Source organism: Rhynchophorus ferrugineus, unplaced genomic scaffold (genome assembly GCF_030347505.1).
Source record: "Rhynchophorus ferrugineus isolate W39M unplaced genomic scaffold, kcgeb_rfMv2 rfM9, whole genome shotgun sequence".
NCBI lineage: Eukaryota > Metazoa > Arthropoda > Insecta > Coleoptera > Curculionidae > Rhynchophorus > Rhynchophorus ferrugineus.
In genome coordinates this window covers 19,547,415-19,568,410 of record NW_027472588.1, presented here as the reverse complement: position 1 = coordinate 19,568,410, position 20,996 = coordinate 19,547,415, and the positions used below count along the sequence as shown (strand labels likewise).

General features: G+C 30.4%; 1 protein-coding gene and 2 long non-coding RNA genes across 6 annotated transcripts in view; 1 reads left to right on the top strand and 2 right to left on the bottom strand.

Moving 5' to 3' along the window:
• Positions 1 to 20,996, bottom strand: part of LOC143202327 (coagulation factor X) — a 166,319-nt gene that overhangs the window by 127,942 nt on the left and 17,381 nt on the right. The gene's annotated exons all lie outside the window — the stretch shown is intronic.
• LOC143202352 (uncharacterized) lies at positions 1,822 to 4,466 on the bottom strand. The gene is made up of 3 exons (XR_013007128.1): positions 3,226 to 4,466; positions 2,108 to 2,822; positions 1,822 to 1,880 (listed from the first exon to the last, which is right to left on the bottom strand). It is a non-coding gene; the product is annotated as an uncharacterized LOC143202352 (long non-coding RNA).
• LOC143202347 (uncharacterized) lies at positions 2,564 to 19,363 on the top strand. The gene is made up of 2 exons (XR_013007125.1): positions 2,564 to 2,727; positions 19,063 to 19,363. It is a non-coding gene; the product is annotated as an uncharacterized LOC143202347 (long non-coding RNA).

Sequence of the window (20,996 nt, the reverse complement as noted above, 5' to 3'; positions counted from 1 at the left end):
GGGTCGGTCGGTTAATCGGAATGTGTGGCTGTCGATGCGATTGTCCGAACACTCACTACTATTTTGTGAAAGGAATTCGCACGGGAACTAAAAACACCGGTTGAATAAAAACTTGTTTATTGCGATATTCAATGATACATGTGGTCGACGGAAGAATGGACAGGATATTATGTTAAGGTAAAGGAAGTATGGTAGCGTTGTGGAAGTGGTACTGTTACAAGGGGTAGAGAAAAGAAAAGAGAGCGGGACGTTTTTTGCGGGCTACAGAGACCCTAGGTTACAACTGGAGTTGTCGTAGTTGGTTTACTACCAAGGTTTGTGGATGGGTAGGGATTTAATCAAGGTGTTGTCGTGTTCTAAGGCGCCTATGGAGAAACTTACACTGAGCATGTTCGTGAAATAAGAGACTTTGTAGTGGTGGTCTTTTATAGCCGGGAACCACATGGTACCAATCCACTAGCGTTGCCAACCTTTGAACATGATGTAAGTGAATGCGTGGTAGCCTAAAGGGTAGCGGTCGCTACAGCCCCATTTAAGAGTGTCTATGTAGATCTTTCTCGATATTATAGTTGGGATTAAATGACTTAAACACAAAAAATGCAATTCAGGGAAACCGAAAAATTCATAACGTGTAATTTGAATATTTATGGTATTTGCAAATCATCATAGACTATTCAGCAAATTTAGGTTTTAGATATTTTTTATTTTGGGGCTTTTATGATATCTGGTAGCGTTGGGAACTATCGACTGAAAACAGTCGAAACAGTCAATAGTCTCAAAACAGTCGACAGTCAAAAAACTACCGACTGAAAATAGTAATTACTATCTTCAGTCGCTTGCAAATGCACGGTTTAACTGTTTTTTTTAATTCGTGATGTCAGACGAAGAATCCTTCGTACGAAGTAGGAATCCTTTCCTGTATAAATTGTGAGAGAGGAAAGGACGGAGATATTTGCTTGAAGCACTTAATTTTATATGTGCTTATATTTTCCAACGCTAGTATAAGCGAGACGCAGATGTACATATTCCATTTACATATTAGAAAAGAAGAATAAAAAAATTATTACTGAACACTATTAACATACAATTTTTAATTTCATTTTAAACGAAGTAGAATTACTTTTATATTCGAATGTTCTGTGGATCTGTAAAAAGGAATGGAATTTTTCTATAGAATGGAATAATACACCACAAATATTTTATCGTATTTTAATATGTTAATTGCTATTTTCAAATAACATACTATAATAAATATAGACAATACAGTAGAACTTAAATAAAATCTAAAAACTAAAAATGTACATTAACCATAAATACTAAATAAAAATTAAACATATATCATAGAAAAAAAAGTAATTCATGACATAATTAAAAATTATCGCACAATAACTACTAAAGAGCTTTTTTAAATAATATGAATGCCTTATTTATTATTGAACAGAAATATTTTTTATCAAAAATCGAGAGAGTAATCGAAATATTACCTATTATTTCCATAACAACAGTCAAACGCATTTTAGCCTATTACATTAACAATCTTGAAAAATATCGTTCCAAAATGCTGCTATATTAATATAGAATATATTGTTATTTACAAGTAAAGTACCAAAAGAATTATAAAACTATATATATTTTATATAAATTTATGTCAGCATATATAGGGGTACATTTTTGTCAAGGCCGCGGCCAGGATGACAGGGCCAGAACGTTAAAAATCAGTCGAATGAATCTAGTAGAACCAAAAAAAGTAACTAAAAGTACACGACTGAAACAATCGATAGTAAATACTAACAAAATCAGTTTCCTACATATAATTTCCTACGAGTCTGTTTCTGTAATTTACTAAATAAGTCGTAAAGGTAACTTTTATGTACCATAAGCTAATAGATGTATGAAATTAAACTGCCTTAAACTAATATAAAGGTGCATATTCAGACATATAAATAAAACATTGACATTTAAAAATCCACAAATAAATTTTTTTGCGACGCAATAAGCATTGAAATATTTAGCTGTTGTTATTTTACTTAAGAGAGCTAGATAGCCATAATGCGCATTCGTAAGATCGCATAGTGTATTTATGTTTAAATGTATTTTGAAGCCATACATATTTGAAATAATAATTACAAAATGAATTAGCGTCAGGCATTAGAAATACAAATTACAAATTACGCCTTAAAAAAGTAATTGAGATACAAATACAAAATATATATATCATATTTAAAAAGTAATTGAAATACTCTCTAACCCTGGAAGTCCATTATTATGATAAAGGATTTATTTTATTTCAATGGGGCAATTTTATCGATATTTCGTAATGGCGTGTTCTTTTGTCTACACCACTGTAGCAAGCAAGAAAAGAACGCCATAAAATACTTAAAATGCAACTCAGCTACTACGCTAATGAAGTTAAAGACGATTTTCAATCCAATGCCCATAATTAATCCTGGAAAAAATCGTTTGACGATAGAGGCGTAATAATTAATAGAGACACGAATAACTGTTGTGACAACGAATTACAAACAAAAATTATTTATAGTTCTTTAACGTCTTGAGCGTTCTTTTTCTTGTGTGGGCAACAAAACCGACGACGATAATTATAGATCTGAGCATCGCCGTACGCGGTTTTGTGTTTGTTTATGTTATTGCGGTTCGAATATCGCGAAGGTGTTAATATCAATAAGCGAAATTATGGGTAATAAAACTGTTAAGATTCCTTGTAACGGGGTAAGTGGAAAATTAGCATTATGTTTATTCAGTCTTGTTTCATATGGATATTCAATCATCATATTAAACGTTATTACATTCATTTCTTCAAAATTCTTTATATATATATATATATATATATATATATATATATATATATATATATATATATATATATATATATATATATATAATAGGACTGGGCCTAAAGTTTAATGTGGGCTCCGAACCACGGTCCTCAGCATTAAGCCTACCGACTGGCGAGTGACCATCTTTAGAAATCACCCCAGAAGACATCCGGTCTTACCCAGCCTGGTTATTCGCGTGACTGGGATCATTTTCCTGTCGGATTTTACACTCTTGCTTAGAACATTCACAAATTTTAAACAATCACAAACGTACATTTATGACCATGCCCCAGCAGGATTCGAACCCGCGGCTATCGCAACAGTAGGAGGACCATCCCATTGCCTTTACCACTGTGCCACCAAGTCTGCTTTCTTCAAAATTGAAAGGCACTCTGAGACTCTCGTGATAAAAATGTAAGATATAATTAATAGGTGTTGGACTTAATTCGTAGCGTTTATTAAAAAAAATATTTGGGGCTAGATAACCCGGTAAACTTTCTATCACAATAACATGAACCAAACCAACTGTTGATTGCTGGTGAATTAAACCATCTCCCATGTTTATTGGAAATTGTTTTGCCATGTCTGATAACGATATTATGGGCGTCAGAGGGCATTCAATCTAATGAAATTTTGAAGATTTTGACTAAATCGTTATTCTGACGAAGAAAGGTTTATACTTCTTGGAGAATAATCCGCTTCACTGTTGAATTATGAGCACAACGCCTATCAATATCCTCATCCGAAGTGACCAAAAAGTAAATTTGTAAGAATAGAAGATAGTAGTAACAGCGTTCTTAGTACGTAATAAATTTGTTATTGTTTAAAGTTTTCAAATCATATTTTTGATACAAAAATTTAAATAATACCTTACAAAAGTAGACATGAAATCATTCTGTACAATATGTGTTGCACCAAGTGACGTCATTTAGAAACTAATTATATTTTTGAATGATGGTCAAGAAGGGGTCATTTAATAAGTGGACTATTTTTTATTCCAGCGTAATGGACCTGACGGTGGGACCAATTTAATTTTTTCCAGCGGCACGACACAATCCACTTGATTCATTCGCGCAAACTTTAACACCTTAGAGGAATTTCCCCAACTGATTTATTGGCACGATAATACATTTCTCAGTAGTATTAGAATTTTGCTTTTTCCTAGACCACAGGAGTACTGCGTCTGCGGTATCGCTCAATTTCATTGTGTCGTGTTCGCTGTTCTATTTGAAGTGGACGAACTGATCGTATTCTAAAACTATCCACTTCGTCTATTCACTCGAACGCAAAAATTTGTGACATACAAATTGGAATATTAGAATTTTCTGTCTCTCGTTGGTTATCAGTGCGGTTAGTACGTGAGATTATCGCGCATTAAATTTGTGACTAAATAATGACAAATGCGAAATACATTTTCGAAGTATGTTTACTGACAGTCACTTCATACTTGTACCCTATGGCAAGTGTTTACTCGACCACAATTGGAATACGATTCGACATTATTGTTAACACAGTATCATATCATATTTAATATATAAACCATTATTTTTCACTTGATTTTCCTACTATAGAATCTAGATTCAACGTATTTATACTGCATAAAAAATAAATAAGTAAATAAGTAAAAAATACCTACATTTGTAAGAAATATAAATCGTACTAAGGTAAAAACAGTCAAGGCAAGGTTTTATAGTAGTGCTTGGTAGTTTTAATGTATTCAACATTTTTAGACACAAAGTAAAGTTCCGAACTTATCTATAAATATTTGACAAGCAATAAAGATGTGGTTCCTTTCTGACAGTAAAGCTAGGAGTGACAGTGACTGTAATTTTGGAGTAAAAACAAAAATTTGCTTTTAACATAGAGAAATAGTGATTTAACTTAATAGAAAATTTTGGATAAATGTTTCGCGACGTCCAACATGTAGATGTCGCTACTTTTAACTTATTACTTGCTTTAATCGCTACTCTATAAGTCGCGACGGAATCTAATTGGCTCATTTCATTTCTATGGTACGTTATTTATTTATTTATTTTGTGCGCCATTTTCAGTATGGCTGTCATAAGGAATAGTGCGTTTAGAGATTAAATTATTAGTTCATTAGTATATAACTCGGTAGTACAAAAAGTAAAGTGAATTATTAGATCTAGGAAGTGTTGTGTGTCCGGATGCACAGATGGTAAAGAAATGCAGAATAGTTTTCTTTCGAAGAAGTATTTGGATGTCATTAAACAATGGTTGATAATGTTAAAAATCCCAAACCGAATGAATTAAGTATCAAAGAAATTTATGATCGTTACATCATGTTTTGTTGTTGTAAGTTGGGTTAAGTTTACTCATATATATTCAAACATCAAATATTGATTTTTTAATTTTAGAATTTAATCCCCTTCCGAAAGAAGCTATGCAGTCGGGTATACATTTTCTTCTTGGATCAATAGTTGCAGCTCCCATAAAATAAATAGTAGTTCCTGAATGCAAATCTATTAAGAGTAGTTTAACCAGTACTCAATACACGAGGAATATTGCTGTAAAATTTATTGCTCAAGTAAGAACAAATTTGTTAGAGTGACATCAATTTAATGACTACCTTGAAGGGTTCTTTTCATTAAAGAAAAAAACTTTAATTATACATATAAATTTAACCAAGATAGTTTTTTTTGGATCCAGCTAATGGATTCAGGAATACACATCCTCGGCTAGTATCTTTTAGAAGTCATTTGAATCGTTTAACATAGGTTAATTTTTTTTATCTCATTGGCCTTTAGGAAATTGTGAAGAGGAAGAACATGAGGTCTCTTTAAATAATTCTATATGTTCAATTTTATATGTTCCTATATGAATATACGAGCCAAAGCAATATCTTATGCCCCAGATTATTTTTTAATTATAGTGTCAGTAGGGCTCTTTTAACCTCATCTTTTAATTAATTTTTAATTTTAAACTGTTATTTTATCCCGCTATAATGCCACGTCGATAATATAACATATTTTTGTGAAATATCTTTAAAAAAATGTGAATTCAAAACCTTTTATTTTAATTGTACTCTACAAAATGATTTTCCATATAGAATATTACAAATAGTAAGGTATGCTATATATTTTTGATAAAACCCATAATAGATATCTAATAGATTAAATCGATGGCACTAAACAAATATGAAAAAGGAAAAAGACGGAAGAGATAATTTTTATTTGCAATGCACCAAAGTTTTTTGCTTATGGTTTTATATATATAATACTTACGTCTTATAGATATATTTATTTTTATATTATATTTATATTTTATCGATAAATTTACATTGTATATTTATTGTTATCTATTATATTTATATTTATTTACTTTTAGATATAATTATATTTAATTGAATTTTATTTAATAAATTTATTTCGGAATTTTTTTTTATTTTAATTTCATTGGTCAATTAAACATAACCACAAGGCTGTCACGTGACTAGAATTACTAATGAGCCAATCAAATATCTTCACAGTAAAATATTTTTCTTACAGGTGCCTATAATGGAGATTTATATTAACCAATAAAATTACTTGAATGGCCAATTATGCGACCTGTGGATGTTGGAAAAAGCAAAACTTTGTGCCAGAGTCCTCTATTGAGTTGCATCTCTGTTACTCTATGACTTTTAGCGAGATTAATGAGCAGCAATTAATCTTTATATATACAAGGTAAAATAAGTGATAGGATTATTATTTGATAATAAATAGTTTTCCTAGAATGGAATTGGAAAAAACTCTGTGGAACAGTGTCCATTATTTTCCAACTTCGAACTAGATTTTTCCAAAGAACCTTTTTCTTCTTCAACTCATAGCCGGCGCTTAGGGGAAGTGTCTACTTGTCAACTATCTACAGATACTATATCAGTTAGTTTCGCGGGACTCGGCCGAAGCTATTCTGGCTTCGCATAATATTAGTCTCCTGCTTTTCAAATCGTTTTCTATGATTATGTGTTCCATGCGATTTTCAAAACTGCTCACTGTATCCTCAGTTTAAAAGGTCAATTTCGCTAAAGAAGTGTGAGGAAATCCTCCATTTTTAATTCGAAACATATGTCCAAATCATTGTGATCTGCGATCTTTGAAATTATTTCTAAATTCCGTATTTATTGTCGCATCTTAAGAGGATATTCTGATCTGTATATTTGAAAAAGTAAGTTTTCTCATATTTTTAAACCTGCTTAGCTGTTTTAGGGACAGATTTTGTCAAGATATTTTAAGTTATACTAAACCGATTTACTTGATTTAAATTTGGTGTGAGCCATCTTTATGCATTCTTCTATCTTATAAAGTAACAATTTCGATTTTTACTAAAACTTACATATAAAAAAATTACAAAATATATTCTCGTTTTTCGTTCAGTGTTTCATTTTCAAACAGTGGCGATTTAGGCAAAACATTTTGTTGTTTTTACGTTGTACAATAGCAGCACGTCTCGTTGATAATTTTTTCACATTATCATCCAAGCTTTTACTTTCATATGTGTGTTCGTTTTTAATAGTGTACAAACTGACGTGAAAACAATTAATTATATCACAGATTTTCAGATTTAGTTTCGAACGTTTCGGTACTGGAATATGTCCTCTAATCTTAACATGTGACTGATAGTAGTATTAACGTGGAATTGCATCGAAATGCAAGATTCTACTTTTCGCTGCTTTAACATAACCTAAATATTTTCTGTGACTCAGAACTGCAAAAAGTAACCTTCGCCTTTAAAATTATATCAGCCGTAGATACGTTGGCACCATTTCTAAATAAAAATATGCAGTTCCAACTGCGAATTTGCCAATTCATTCAGAAACAATCTCATTAATTCGTGCGATTTCGATTTTTCACACTTTTTTCTTCGAGTTCAACGATTCTAAATTGAGATTTCTTCAGACACGTCAGCGTTATCGTGAAAGTTTATGTTAAAGGGTATGTTTGGGTAAATGTTTCGTTTCTTGTCGGCCGTCAAAATATATTAATTTGCACGACACACAAATGAATCAGCGAGAGAGATAATTAAATTCGCAATGTGGGTCTTTTAAAAACAACTGTAAAATTATTTGTTCTGTTTAAAATGGTCTCTTTTATTTATATTTTGGCGCGTTATTTTTAATTATATCTGTATAACCGTTTGGTCAATAAAACTGTTTTTAGTAATCTTAAGTATACAATGACTATTAAAAATGATGCAAACTGATGATGAAAATTCATTATATACAAGTTTACAATATAAAATTTATTGCAAATTTATTTTTATATATATATTTTTTTTTGGAACAAAATTAATCACAGCCATATACGTTTTGGGAATTCGATTCCTAATCTAGAAATGATGTAGTTAATGATTGTAGCACTAACTGTACCGCATTTTGTTTGTATTAAATATACATTTCATGGTATTTATATAATTCATTGATATGAATGACACGTTACTGAATGGCACATATAACATATTTAAGATAGAATTATAAAATTTGACGCCATTTTAATAACTATTGGTTTTGTAAAAATATGTTTTTACTGAGGCTATTCAAATTTACTTTAAAATAGTGAACATAAGGAATGTTCTTGGATTTGACTTGATCACAGCAGAAATTCTAAAAGGGCTTCTACGTAAGGTTTTATGTATTTAAGATACTCAAATTAGCGGAAGTGATAATTATACTTAAACCCAAAAAATCACCAAAATAGGTCTCATGTTACAGGCCAATCTCATTATTGTCGGTAATTTCTTAATAATAATTCTTTCCTTTTCTTTTTTAAATGTTCCATCCAATGAAATTTTGCATCTGCAGTATTCATCCTGAGATCTTTTGAGTTGTTGATATAGGGAATAATATTATTTATTGTTGTTGCTTGTGCGTCTGATTATACCTGAGCTGCGCATGCACACATTTACTTTCGTTAATTTTATTTTCCGGATGCGGGTCCAATTAGTTATGTTATCACTTGCCCGTCGTAATTTTCATGTGGCTTCTTGGCTATTGTCTCAGACACCATGAAACATCTGGGACATTTAGTAATCGAAATGTTGCATTGATAAATTTTAAATAATTTCAAGTAATTTTCGTTTTTCAGCTACCATTCCTTTGATTCCGTATATAACCAACAAAACAACAATAGAAAATATTATCTTCGAATTCCCTACCTTTACTATGAAATGTGTGAAGCAAATTGGTAATCTTGTTTCTAAATAATATATGTTTTTATGTTAAGTACAATCTAGCATATAACATTCGATTTGTTCTGGTAATATATCGTTATCAATAAACCGCATTGTAATAATTAAAATGTCATTGTCGATGGCTTGTGGAATAGCGAAAAATAAACCGCGTCTAGACGACGCTTAATTGAGTGTATCCGTAAGATTTACGGATTTTTTGTGAGCTTTTTAATACCCGCTAGTAAACGTAAACCTTTAATTTTCTATTCGTGCATTTTATTAGAGGATTTCGGCTCTGAAAATAACATGATTTAATGAACACATTAACCACAACAATATTTTTCTATAATAATAAGAGACAGGGTATAACTCATTCGGTGCTAGAAAATAATAGTTCTCATAATTCAAGTCACTGTAAATGTTAAAAAAATGCAATTAAAAAACTTTTCGTTTTTTCCGTCAATAGGATTTTAATGGACATTCTCCAAATTACCTTGATCTACTAGTTTCTGTTCTTAAATAGCGATATCTGACTGGAACTAGTCGTGTAATCTGATATCTCGAACGTTAAACTCGATATAATTAACTAAGAAAAGGTCTCATTGCTAATTTTGTAATAAATAATTAAGAAAGTATTCAAACGAACATCCAAATATAGAATCTAAAGGAATTCATTTATAATATTCCATATTGAATATTAATATTAAAGGTTGGAATTAATTGGTAGTTTTGTATTTTAGATAAAAAATAATGTATATAAGATGAAATTGAAAGTTATTACTAACAAGATTGTCTATATTATTAATTTTTCTCATATCATACTGGTATTTAGATCTTTTTTAGAAATGATAGTTGATCGGAACAATATCTGGAGAATCTGATATGAAAACGTTACCCTTTTCGTTTTAATGTCCAAATATTTTTTATGGGTTTCTAAACGAAACGACCAGCATTATTGGGTTGTGTGAATTATGTCATGTCTTTCAAAGTATTCCAGTCGTTCTTCCTTTAATAAACGAGTTAATCAGTTGTATAACGGACAGCGATATTTGGTGATGGTTTCATTTGGTAAGACTTTCTATGCTCGAGATTGTAATATACCAATTTTTCATCATCGTTGCAAACTAAATAGTGAAAGTGAAGAGTTCATTTTCTCATTCGGAGATTAGTGGAGTTTGGAGCCACCAAAACTTGAGAAACCATTTCATATAGGGATTCCATAGAAATCCGTATATTCCTAAGGTTGATTCTTTATGAAGGAGGGGTTACATATTGCCACTGCTTCGCTATTGGCTACGGATTGTACTGTATTCGTACAATCGTGGTATACAAATGTGTAAGGACCATGTGTTGGAAGTAATGGTAAAACGAGTGAGATGGGTTTGGTCTGTTTTCTAATTGATAAAAACTTTTAGTGGAATTTTAGGTCGTCGTTCAATAAGTCTTTCTTACTTAAAATACTTGAATTGAATTGAAAATGAAAAAATCAAGAACAAATTGCAGTATACAACAACAATATGAAACAACGCTTCGCAGGTTTGTGAAAGTATTTAGCTAAAATCTCTGAATTTTGACGCTGAAATAATTTGCTCTATTTTGTTCTGGTAAATTTGATGTAATAATTAGTCTTTTCGTCTAAGAGCTAAAAAAATCAGATAAAAATATTAGCAATGATATTGATATGGAACATTGGTTTGATAAAATTCATTTACATAAAACCGGACATAAAAAGCTCGATGTATGGGTACTTGTGGAGTTGAGCATGAAATAAACCAACGAGTTAAACATCTACTATGCGGTGAAATGAAATTTAGCCATATCTGAGGTGTATAACTTAATGTCGAAAAAGATATTCTAAGTGTTATGAAATTGAAGAGAGTGTACCAAAGAATTTAAGGGTTCTATATTTACTGCTGAATTCTTTGCGAACTGTATGTAACGCACCTTTCAACAGAGCCTTCCGAAGAATGATTTATCCTTACTGACACTTTATTGTGGACTTTTTCTCACATTGAAATGTGAGGAAACGATAGCGTAGATATGCAGTTAAATCGGCAGCCTCATCTTTCCTTCCCATCACAAATATCTGGATCATGGATGTACACGGATCTTCTGTATCCGGATTGATTCAACTTTCACTAGACGAGGTACAGCGTCGTATAAAATTAAAACTTTTTTTTCCTATCTTCACGTTGCTTCCCTTCGTTCCCATGGCGTAAATCTGGGTCGACTGACATTGGGACACTATCATTTCTCGCACGATCGCTTGATAACTTGATAACTCATCTCAGCCTACCAGAAACTGGGCGACTGTCCACGTCTCCCCTGGCTATGCTATGTATGGGGTATGTTTGGATTACACAGCTTCAGGAACTTCATAACAGGAGATAATACAGATCGACTCCTTGGATTTCTGCGGGATATCGATTATTTCCACAGAATCTAATCCATGCTGAAATTAGTATTACTGACCCAATTACCATTATCACTTCCATGTAAGTGCTAATATGGCTTTAGAGAAAATATATGGCTCGACGAATGGAGGTAAAACGAAATGAAATTGTTGTGGTTACATTATGTCATTATTTATTGGCAAATAAAAATATCGAAAACACAGTAGATAATTGATAGAAGGTAGCGACGCTGGTTTGACCTGAAGATAAGGCTTGGGCAGTCGACGATGGTACGTCTGAACTTAACGATTGTCAGTGACTACATACCTTTCAATAATAACCGAGATAGACGTCTCGGGGTTGCTAGATATTCGTTATCGTTTCTGGATGGCGCTGCTGGCACCTTGCACGTGTTTCAAAACTGGGATAATATTTCTGGGTATTTTGTAGGCCGTTATTCTAAGATGTTCAATCTGGATGGATTCTCTACTTTATCGTGTTTGTTAGCTTTAATTTATGGTCATTTTAAATTATGTATACACTATTTATTTTGTTAATCCTCCCTGTTTGCCTTTTAATGTTATATTACTTATTGTTTTATATATACACTTCGTGTTTGTCGCCGTCCTTTTATATCAACATCTTACTGGTTTATAATCGTGAAATGACGACATTCATTAAAGCTAAAAAAAGCTATAAAAATAAAAAATAATACGGCGGATTCATTTGTTCCTATTTCAACAAAATTCCTTCAACGAAATTAAGCTGCTTTCAATAGAGGCCTTGGAAAGAAAACCAGTTGAATTTTAATCCCAAAGAACAGATATAATCCATTGTTACTTTGATAATAAATTATTTTGATTTTATTAAAGACGAAAATAAAAAAGAATAAATTTATTATATTTCTCGTTCAATATTAAGAAAATAAAAATTATACATATTTTTTATGTATGCTGAATATGTCTTTTTACTGAATCAAGTTATTATATACAATAATTTCAATCTGTCTTAGGCTATTCTTCTTGATGTTGGGCGTGTCGTACCGTATTAAAGAAGATCATTCATCGGTATGTTAACAACGAAACGCAAGAGAATGTTACCCCACACAATCGGTTTTTATGATAGGTCTCTTTGTATTATAATTGTTAAATCAGTGAACTCGGATAGATAATGCATTAATTGTATTATTTAATATACGGTTTGATTTTCATTCGATTATGTTCAAGTGTCGAGTTTAAGTGCACTCCACAACTAAATGTGATTTGATTTAGTTTCAATAAATTACTTCCTGAGATAACGTGCTTTAAATATCAATATAAGCAACAATTTAAATAATTGTATTAGATATACTAGTGAGTATGGATATCAAATTTTGTTCCGAGAGTCCACTTGAACAGAAGTTATAATGTTTTAGATTATATCTCAGATTAGATATACATATTGAATATTTGAGCTAAATTAAAAATATCACATATATACTATACAAGTATCTGTACTTTGATTCGCTTCAATATTTCGATTTGTTGTTTGCTTCCACGCTGCTGTGATATGCTTCCACCTTTTATGTATTAAGGGAAAATCTTGGATAACCTCGTAGACTAGATTCGAAGATCTGATATCTTAGTGCAGCTACATCTTTGCATTCCAAAGTTCTAATAGGCTAATTTCTTTAAATTATCTTAGGTCAAATTGGGATTATCTTCCAACTTATCAATTTTTTTTCAGTCTCGTTTGTTCAGATTTTTGTCTAACGTAATATTTTCAACTTAATCAATGAGATGGATCTCATGTTACCATTGAGATGGATATCGAGGTATTTTGCGGATTATATCTGAGAAATTAGAGAGAGATATGTCTTCCTCTTTTAAAATATTGCAAATTTGGTTGGCAGAGGCTACTTTGATTCATCGTGCTAAAAAAATTCAAGAAAGACTTGGAAAAATGGTCCAAAGTGGGAGTAAACTTAGTCTGACGTCTGATATATTAAAATACTAATATAAGTGAAAATATATTGTTTGAATTGATGAAACATATATTAAAGCTGAACTTAAATTTAAAAAATTGAATGTACTTAAAAGCAAAGCACGTTTTGGGAACTGACTGACAAAATGATATAGCGACCAGGTACAACAACTAAAAAAAGTAAATGTAAAGGTTAATTTCATTTCAAGTTATATTAGTGCATAGATGCAGAATGCATTGAATGAATGCATTTTTTATATTTGTTGAATATATATTTATCTGAACTTTAGCTGTCGTAGATGTTATAGAATAAATGATTGAATCCAGAATAATTATATGTATTATAGGGATATTAATTATTGAATTCTACAGTAAATCATTAATAAAACCAGTACAAAATTGAAGTATAAATCAAAATAGAAAGCTTTTAATTCGTTTGTTCTACCATTCAAACTTTCTACTCAAAACAAGTGAAAATTGTTTCGACATTGTTTTCTCAAAGAGTGCTACTGAACTTTGAAAACGCAAATAACAATACATAATAATATAAAAAAGGCGCAGCCAGAGACAAAGATGTTTATTTAGATTTTTGACAAGATCCGTATGGTATGGGATTCCTTAGTGCCATAATTTATCGGTAAAAACTCCGAACTTTGAAAGTTATTTATTTTTGATCCAAGACAGGAAAAGTCAGAGGTAACTCTTGCAAGGCAACATATATTACTTCGAGGTCGGTAATTTATTTCTGTGAGGACTGTTTTGATTTCAGTATTTATTGTTTGTACTATCTTTATAATATTTAACGTGTCTCATAAACATAAAATCGAGATAAACAACACACATAATACATACATTGTTTTGTTTATTGTCTTTATAAGTCCCTAATACCTATTTTATTGTTTTAGTTTCCAAATAATACGGAAAATTATATTTAATATGTAAATATTTAATATCATGAGTTCGGTGTAGTTTTAGTTTTTGAACGCGCATAAAGTTTGGATATAATCCTACCAGATTTGAGTGTTTACCAAACAGAAGAAAATGGGCGTTATAACACTATCGAACGATCATGTGTTCTCAAGAAATGAAGAAAACTCAGTCAATGCCAATCAAGTTCCATCATGGTCAGATTACAAGGAGCTAGTATTAGGTATCAAATATTTAGTTTTCTAAAATTATTAAATTTCAATGAATTATACTTCATTGCGCTAAGGGTAACTGGTACATGTTTGATTGAATCATGTGATATTATTAAGTTTTTACAGCCTTGTGTGCGTGTTATTTTTTTATTTCCACAAATTTCCTAAAAGTCGGAAATCTCTAAAATTTCCATTCTGATATATATATATATATATATATATATATATATATATATATATATATATATATATATATATATATATAACTTAAACCTTTTAATTGTTTGTCACTATGTTTTAATTAATATCAGTTCTGTAAAATTAACTTTTGATAATATTGATTTAAAAATTAATTTGCATCTGCATGTTCTAATTATTATTATAATATTCTTCAGTAGGTTAGTCGTGGTTGCTTAATTAGAATAATACTGTTGTCACAGTTCTGATCGGGCGATTTTGTTATCATTGGTGAATTGTTACAATGATAGTATTTTGTAGTTAATTTTCTTCAATATTCTGTCATTATCAATGTTAAAAATGATGATAGAAGTCTCATCATTAACAGCTACAATCATTTATTTTTGAAATAAAGAAACATAATAGTAATATTTTGCTACATTATGTAGCAAAAGCTTATTTATAATCAATTAATAATGATAAAACACGTAAAGAGTTCTGTTAAATTTGGGATATTTGCCTTGATAAATTCTTGTTGCATTTTGTATATTGTTTCTCGTATTATTGATAGTATTAAACTGACTTTATAATAATTATAATAAGATAAATTATTGAAATAAAAGAGAAGGGCATCGATATGTGGCACATTTACAAGTTGAGCGATGTTAATGTTTCGTTTTTTTGTCGTTTCGGCAAATTTTATGGTTTAAATTTTACTAAAATCTCAGTAATCACACTTACAATTTAAACGCAAATGTTTATTTTTAGAATCTCTCTATAATTATCATATCTAATTCATAATAAATGACAATATTAGAAAGTATTTAAGAAAAAAAATTGTGTAACATTGAATCGCTATTTAAAAAGAAGAAACACATGAGGTGTTGTGCAATGTGGTTTTCTCGGAAATATGCAAATATGCTATAAATAATTTAACCAATATATTTTATGACAATCGTTAACAATACATTCTCTTGCTTATTGGGAATCCAATAATTTCTTAAAATAATATTGGATCATTTATATTTATACTTTACCTCGTAATTTCATTTATTTTTTACTATTGAACAAAAGAAGGTAAAAAGAAAAGGCAATGGCCATGAAAATAATAAAATATCATCAAAATATTAATTAATTTAATTATTATATTTATCTATTGGATGAAGTATACATAGCTGTTAGATTTGGAAAAATAACTACCTTGTATTTACTTTGGTAGCTATAAATAATAACATATAATGAGGCTATAGATCATTCCAGCATATTGATCACGCATTGTTATGAACTGGTAGTTGTTGATACATATATCAAAGTTATATAATTTAATAGTTTGGGGCTATTTAGTAAGAAAATAAATCTGAATAATTGGCACTGGAAATTAAATTTATTGTACAATTTAGCTAAAGTATGGTAGGTATCAAACAAAAATGTATATATTTGACATACAAATGTGTAATAGTTTGATTATCTAATAATTATTTTAATTAATATTAGATATACAAAATTAATGAAAATTTTGTATTATTGAAATGTTAAGTGTTTATTTTTTTATTGCATATTTGAAGAAACCTACCGCTAGAAATAATGGCTTCATTCTCGATAAATAAATTCGATCTAAATTAATTAAACATATTTAAGAGTAATGATTTTAATGCAAATGATTAAGAAAGCCTCTAAATACATTACTGAAGATCCAAGTGAAGTGTTAAGAATAATTTGTAACGTTATTAAACATAAATTAACAGGTCATTATTGTATAACATTTATGAATGAAATAAAGGAATGTCAGATGGAAAAGCCTGCACATAAAGTATAGGAATATGGAAAAATTTAGGTGAAGCATATGGGACAAAGACATTTGAATATCTACTTCTAGACTATCTACATAAATACCTAAGAAGATGAAACTTTGTACTAAGATGATATGGCAGTAAGGGTAATAAGGGGATGATAATGAACAAAACTAAAACGACAATTATGGTGATAGGAGGACCAGGAAAAATAAATATGGATATTTTATGATATGAAATTGCGAAATAAGGATAGAACAAGTTCATTCTTTTAATTATCAAGGAATATGAAAGTAGGAAAATGGTCTGGAAGAGCGAAATCCATAGTGCGAAAAAGTATAGTTTTTTTATAACATCTTTATTAGATACGCTTAGTACAATCTTAATTTACAGTTAATTTATTACTACTTTTCCTATGTACTTGGATTAATTAACAAGCAAGACGAGTGTGAGAAAATACATCAATATGTATTCCTCAATTATAACATTATAATAACTTCTAGCTATAGTTTACACTAAATGTATACACTTTATATAAGTTCGTATGGTTTTGTTCGCTTCAATCTCCTGATATCCTGTGCGCTGTCCAGCAGTTGTATTGCTTCCACGTTAGTATGATTTAGTAATCTTCTTTTGTGTTTCAAGGCGAAATATTGGATAACTTCGCAAATCCATTTGATTTCCAGATCATCGTGCAGTTCTTCGTTGGTTACATAGGGACAGGCATTGGTAATCAATCGAAGAACCTTGTTTTGACAGCGTTGTATGACTAGTGGATTGGAATTTTTAGTGCAACCCCATAGGTTCAAATTGGCTTTATAATTGTATTATAGATCAACCTCATTGATTTTAGATCAATCTGAGAGTATCTTCGAAAAAGTATAGTGCGCGGACAATTACTAATTCCAATAATGGTTGGAGATGGCTTTAGTTTATGGACAACAAATGCTTTCAGGTAATTTTACTTCGTTATCAAAAAAGTTAATATCATATAGTGCTGTCGGTAAGTAATGTAGAGCCGTGTAATGCTGATCCTAATGGTGACATGTACAGTACAATTTTATGACCAAGAATATTCTGCTTCGGTGTCTATGTGGATGACTCTCATAAAGTAACCCATGAATTTTCGTGCTTGGAATTTTGGTATATTTACTTTTCATAGTCAATCACAATATAAAAAGAAAACTTTTCTTTCTTGCCAATTCGTGCCATTTTTATCGTGCGGCTCGCATTATTTTTAGTCTTTTTGGATATTTCCCATGGCATGTATTCTTTGAAAAATGGTTGATTCAGAAGTTGTTTGAAAGAGAGCTTGAGCTGAATTTTCGCCCAGCAAATCTTCTATTTCATTGTCTTCGAACCTTTTTAGTCCTAGTGGCTATTTTTTATTAGTGACATCAAAATCGCCACTTTTAAATCGTTGAGACTAAAATCCAAAATTTGGAGGTATGACAAAGAAGCATCATTGTAAGTTTCTAAATGCCTGATGGGCTTTGGCAACAAATTTATTCAAATTAAACATTTAAGGTAATAAATATTGAAAATGCTATTATAATGATTCCATAATTAGCGCGTGCACATGTTTAAAAGCTCAACAGCACAAAATGGAATATTTTTGTGTTATGTAGAGATACTTTAAGACTACTCCATTTAACCGTAATTTACATTGATACTTATTTTAATTGATATAAATCGCTGATCGAAATACATGGAACCAGTTAAAAATATTTTAAAAAATTGTAACTTAAATTTTTGAGAAATGTTTTATATCAAATATTATTTAAATTTGATAGCATTACTAGGAATGAACGGGTTTAAATGATATTTCGAGAAATAGGAATGTTTTGTTCTAACCTCTGCAATTAATTCTATTTGATGATTTTTTTAAAAATCATGAGGTATAATTAGCATTTTATAAAATCACTTAGTTCAACAATGTTCATGTCAACATTTTAAGTTAATAACAATTGTGTTTCATTATCATCACTTTCATATTATGATAATCCACTTTTAATGCGTTGTTACTTAGAATGAGGAATGTAAAGAACAAATTAACGGCGATTTATTGCATGACGTGTTATATTTTGATAATAATGTTCTGATATAATCGACTAGTTTTATTTTGGATTATCAGTTCCCATATGGTTTCTGTTAAACACGCTCGATATATATTTATTTATACCTTAGCGTTATCGATGTGGCGACCCTGGACCTTAGTTTCTTATAAACTCTCATTTAACTAGCTAGAGTGTAAACAATAACCATACAATAACTCACTATCTTTTATGGTATAATAAAAACTAGAATGAGGGTTTGGTTGTTCGTGTTCATATTATAAAAAATTAAATTCTTATACGAGATACGGTATAAGTCCAAAAGGTAACAATTGATAGATAATAAAATATACCTTATCGTTTTTATTTTCTGGTTGAATGTTTTAGAAGATATGATTTGATAATTTAACTATTTATCTAGTTTATTAATCCATTGCGTTGAGCTGTAAATAAATTATATTAGGCTCTTTCATGATATTTTTTTACTTTAAAAAGGCATTTATTCCGAATATTACTAAAGCTTTTTTCATTTTTCTGGAAACAAGGCGATACCATCTCGAAAGAACGATGTTCATCATTCATTCAGTTTTGTGCTTCATAACCATGTGCCAGCCAAGCCGTGCCAACAGAACGAGGTATGTATGGGGGTACGCTACTACTCTGGGTGGGGAAGAATAAGACTACAGGACAGAACCGTTCATGCGCATTTATTCTAAATTATCTTGACAGATTTTACAGCTACGTGTTATTGGGAGAGTTGTAACTAGGATGTAATTATTAGCTTCATAGTAAGTTTTTTATTTACAAAATTCTGTTGAGGTTATTTCTGAAGTTTCTTTAATTAATTATTTATTATTTAATACAGAAAATTAGCGGCAAACATTGCGAAAATAAGTGTATAGGGTATGAATTATTAGTAAGATATTAATTTATTTACTAGGTAATTTTGTAGATTGCTAGGAATTTGTTTGAAGATTATAGCAAAGGTAAGAATTAAAAACGGTAATTTTTTAAAATATATTTCAAAGCCTCCTTTTACCAACTATGGGTTTATCTGGACTGAGCCTAAAGTTTAACGTGGGCTCAGAACCATGGTCCTCAGCATTAAGTCTACCGACTGGCAAGTGACCAACTTTAGAAATCATCCCAGAAGACATCCGGTCTTACTTAGCCTGATTACTGGCGTGACTGGGATCACTTTCCTTGTCGGATTTTACACTCTTGCCTAGAACATTCACAAATTTTAAACAATCACAAACATAAATTTACGACCACGCCTCAACAGGATTCGAACCCGCGGCTATCGCAACAGTAGGAGGACCATCCCATCGTCTTTACCACTGCGCCACAAAGCCGGCTAACAACGGTCATGTTTGTATACTTGAAATACGAAAGAACTAAGTCATACTAACGTGAAAGCAATACAATTGCTGGACAGCGCGCAGGATGTCAGAAGATTGAAACGAACAAAACCATACGAACTTATATAAAGTGTATACATTTAGTGTGAACTATAGCTATAAGTTAATAATTAATAAATAATTATAATTTTATAATTGAGGAATACATACTGATGTATTTTCTCGCACTCGTCTTGCTTGTTAATTAATCCAAGTACATATGAAAAGTAGTAATAAATTAATTGTAAATTAAGATTGTATTAAGCGTATCTATTAAAGATGTTATAAAAAAAAATGTTTGTATACTAAATACCTGCGACTTTCTAATTTTACAGATATTTCGAAAGATTAACAAAAAGTAGAGGTTTAAATGAAATGGCATGGATTTTTGGATCGTATTGATAATTAATAACATGAGATTAGAAGCTTTGTGATTTATTATTTCTTTCAGTGTATATAACTCTCTGGAGCAGATAAGTACTGTAAATTGAAGTAATATATCGTATAACAAAGTTTATTACAATAAATGGGATGAAACAAACAAAAAAGTAATCTACGTGATAAACACAGAAACAATATAAATAAAATATTTATTTTGATATAGTAAACTTTAATACATTTTTTATCGTTTTATCCTAATGTTTATCTTCAAAATTTGCCTGAATGTTGTAAAACTGCATTGATTATGTTTCTTTTGTGAGTTTTCTTATGGACTCTGATAATTATTCTATTTTGATATTTATTAGCATTGGCAATATACAAAATACTTTTCCATACTTTCAAATCAATCAGGTCATCTAATGAATCTAAGTGTTTTGCAACTGTTACCCCAGCATTCCTTTTTAGGGTGCTTGTCTTTAGAAGTTTTTCAAGGACTCTATTCCCATATTTGTGTTAATTCCAGCTTTTTTTTGGGAGTAATGAACCCACATATTTCCATGAACCCACATCTTATAAGTAATACCTACAAAAATAATATAATCACAAGATAATTATAGTTGCATACAGTAGTAGTTGCACATATTTGTGCAAATAATTTAAAAATTCAACTTCGTCAGATCTTGTAATTTTGTAATGTA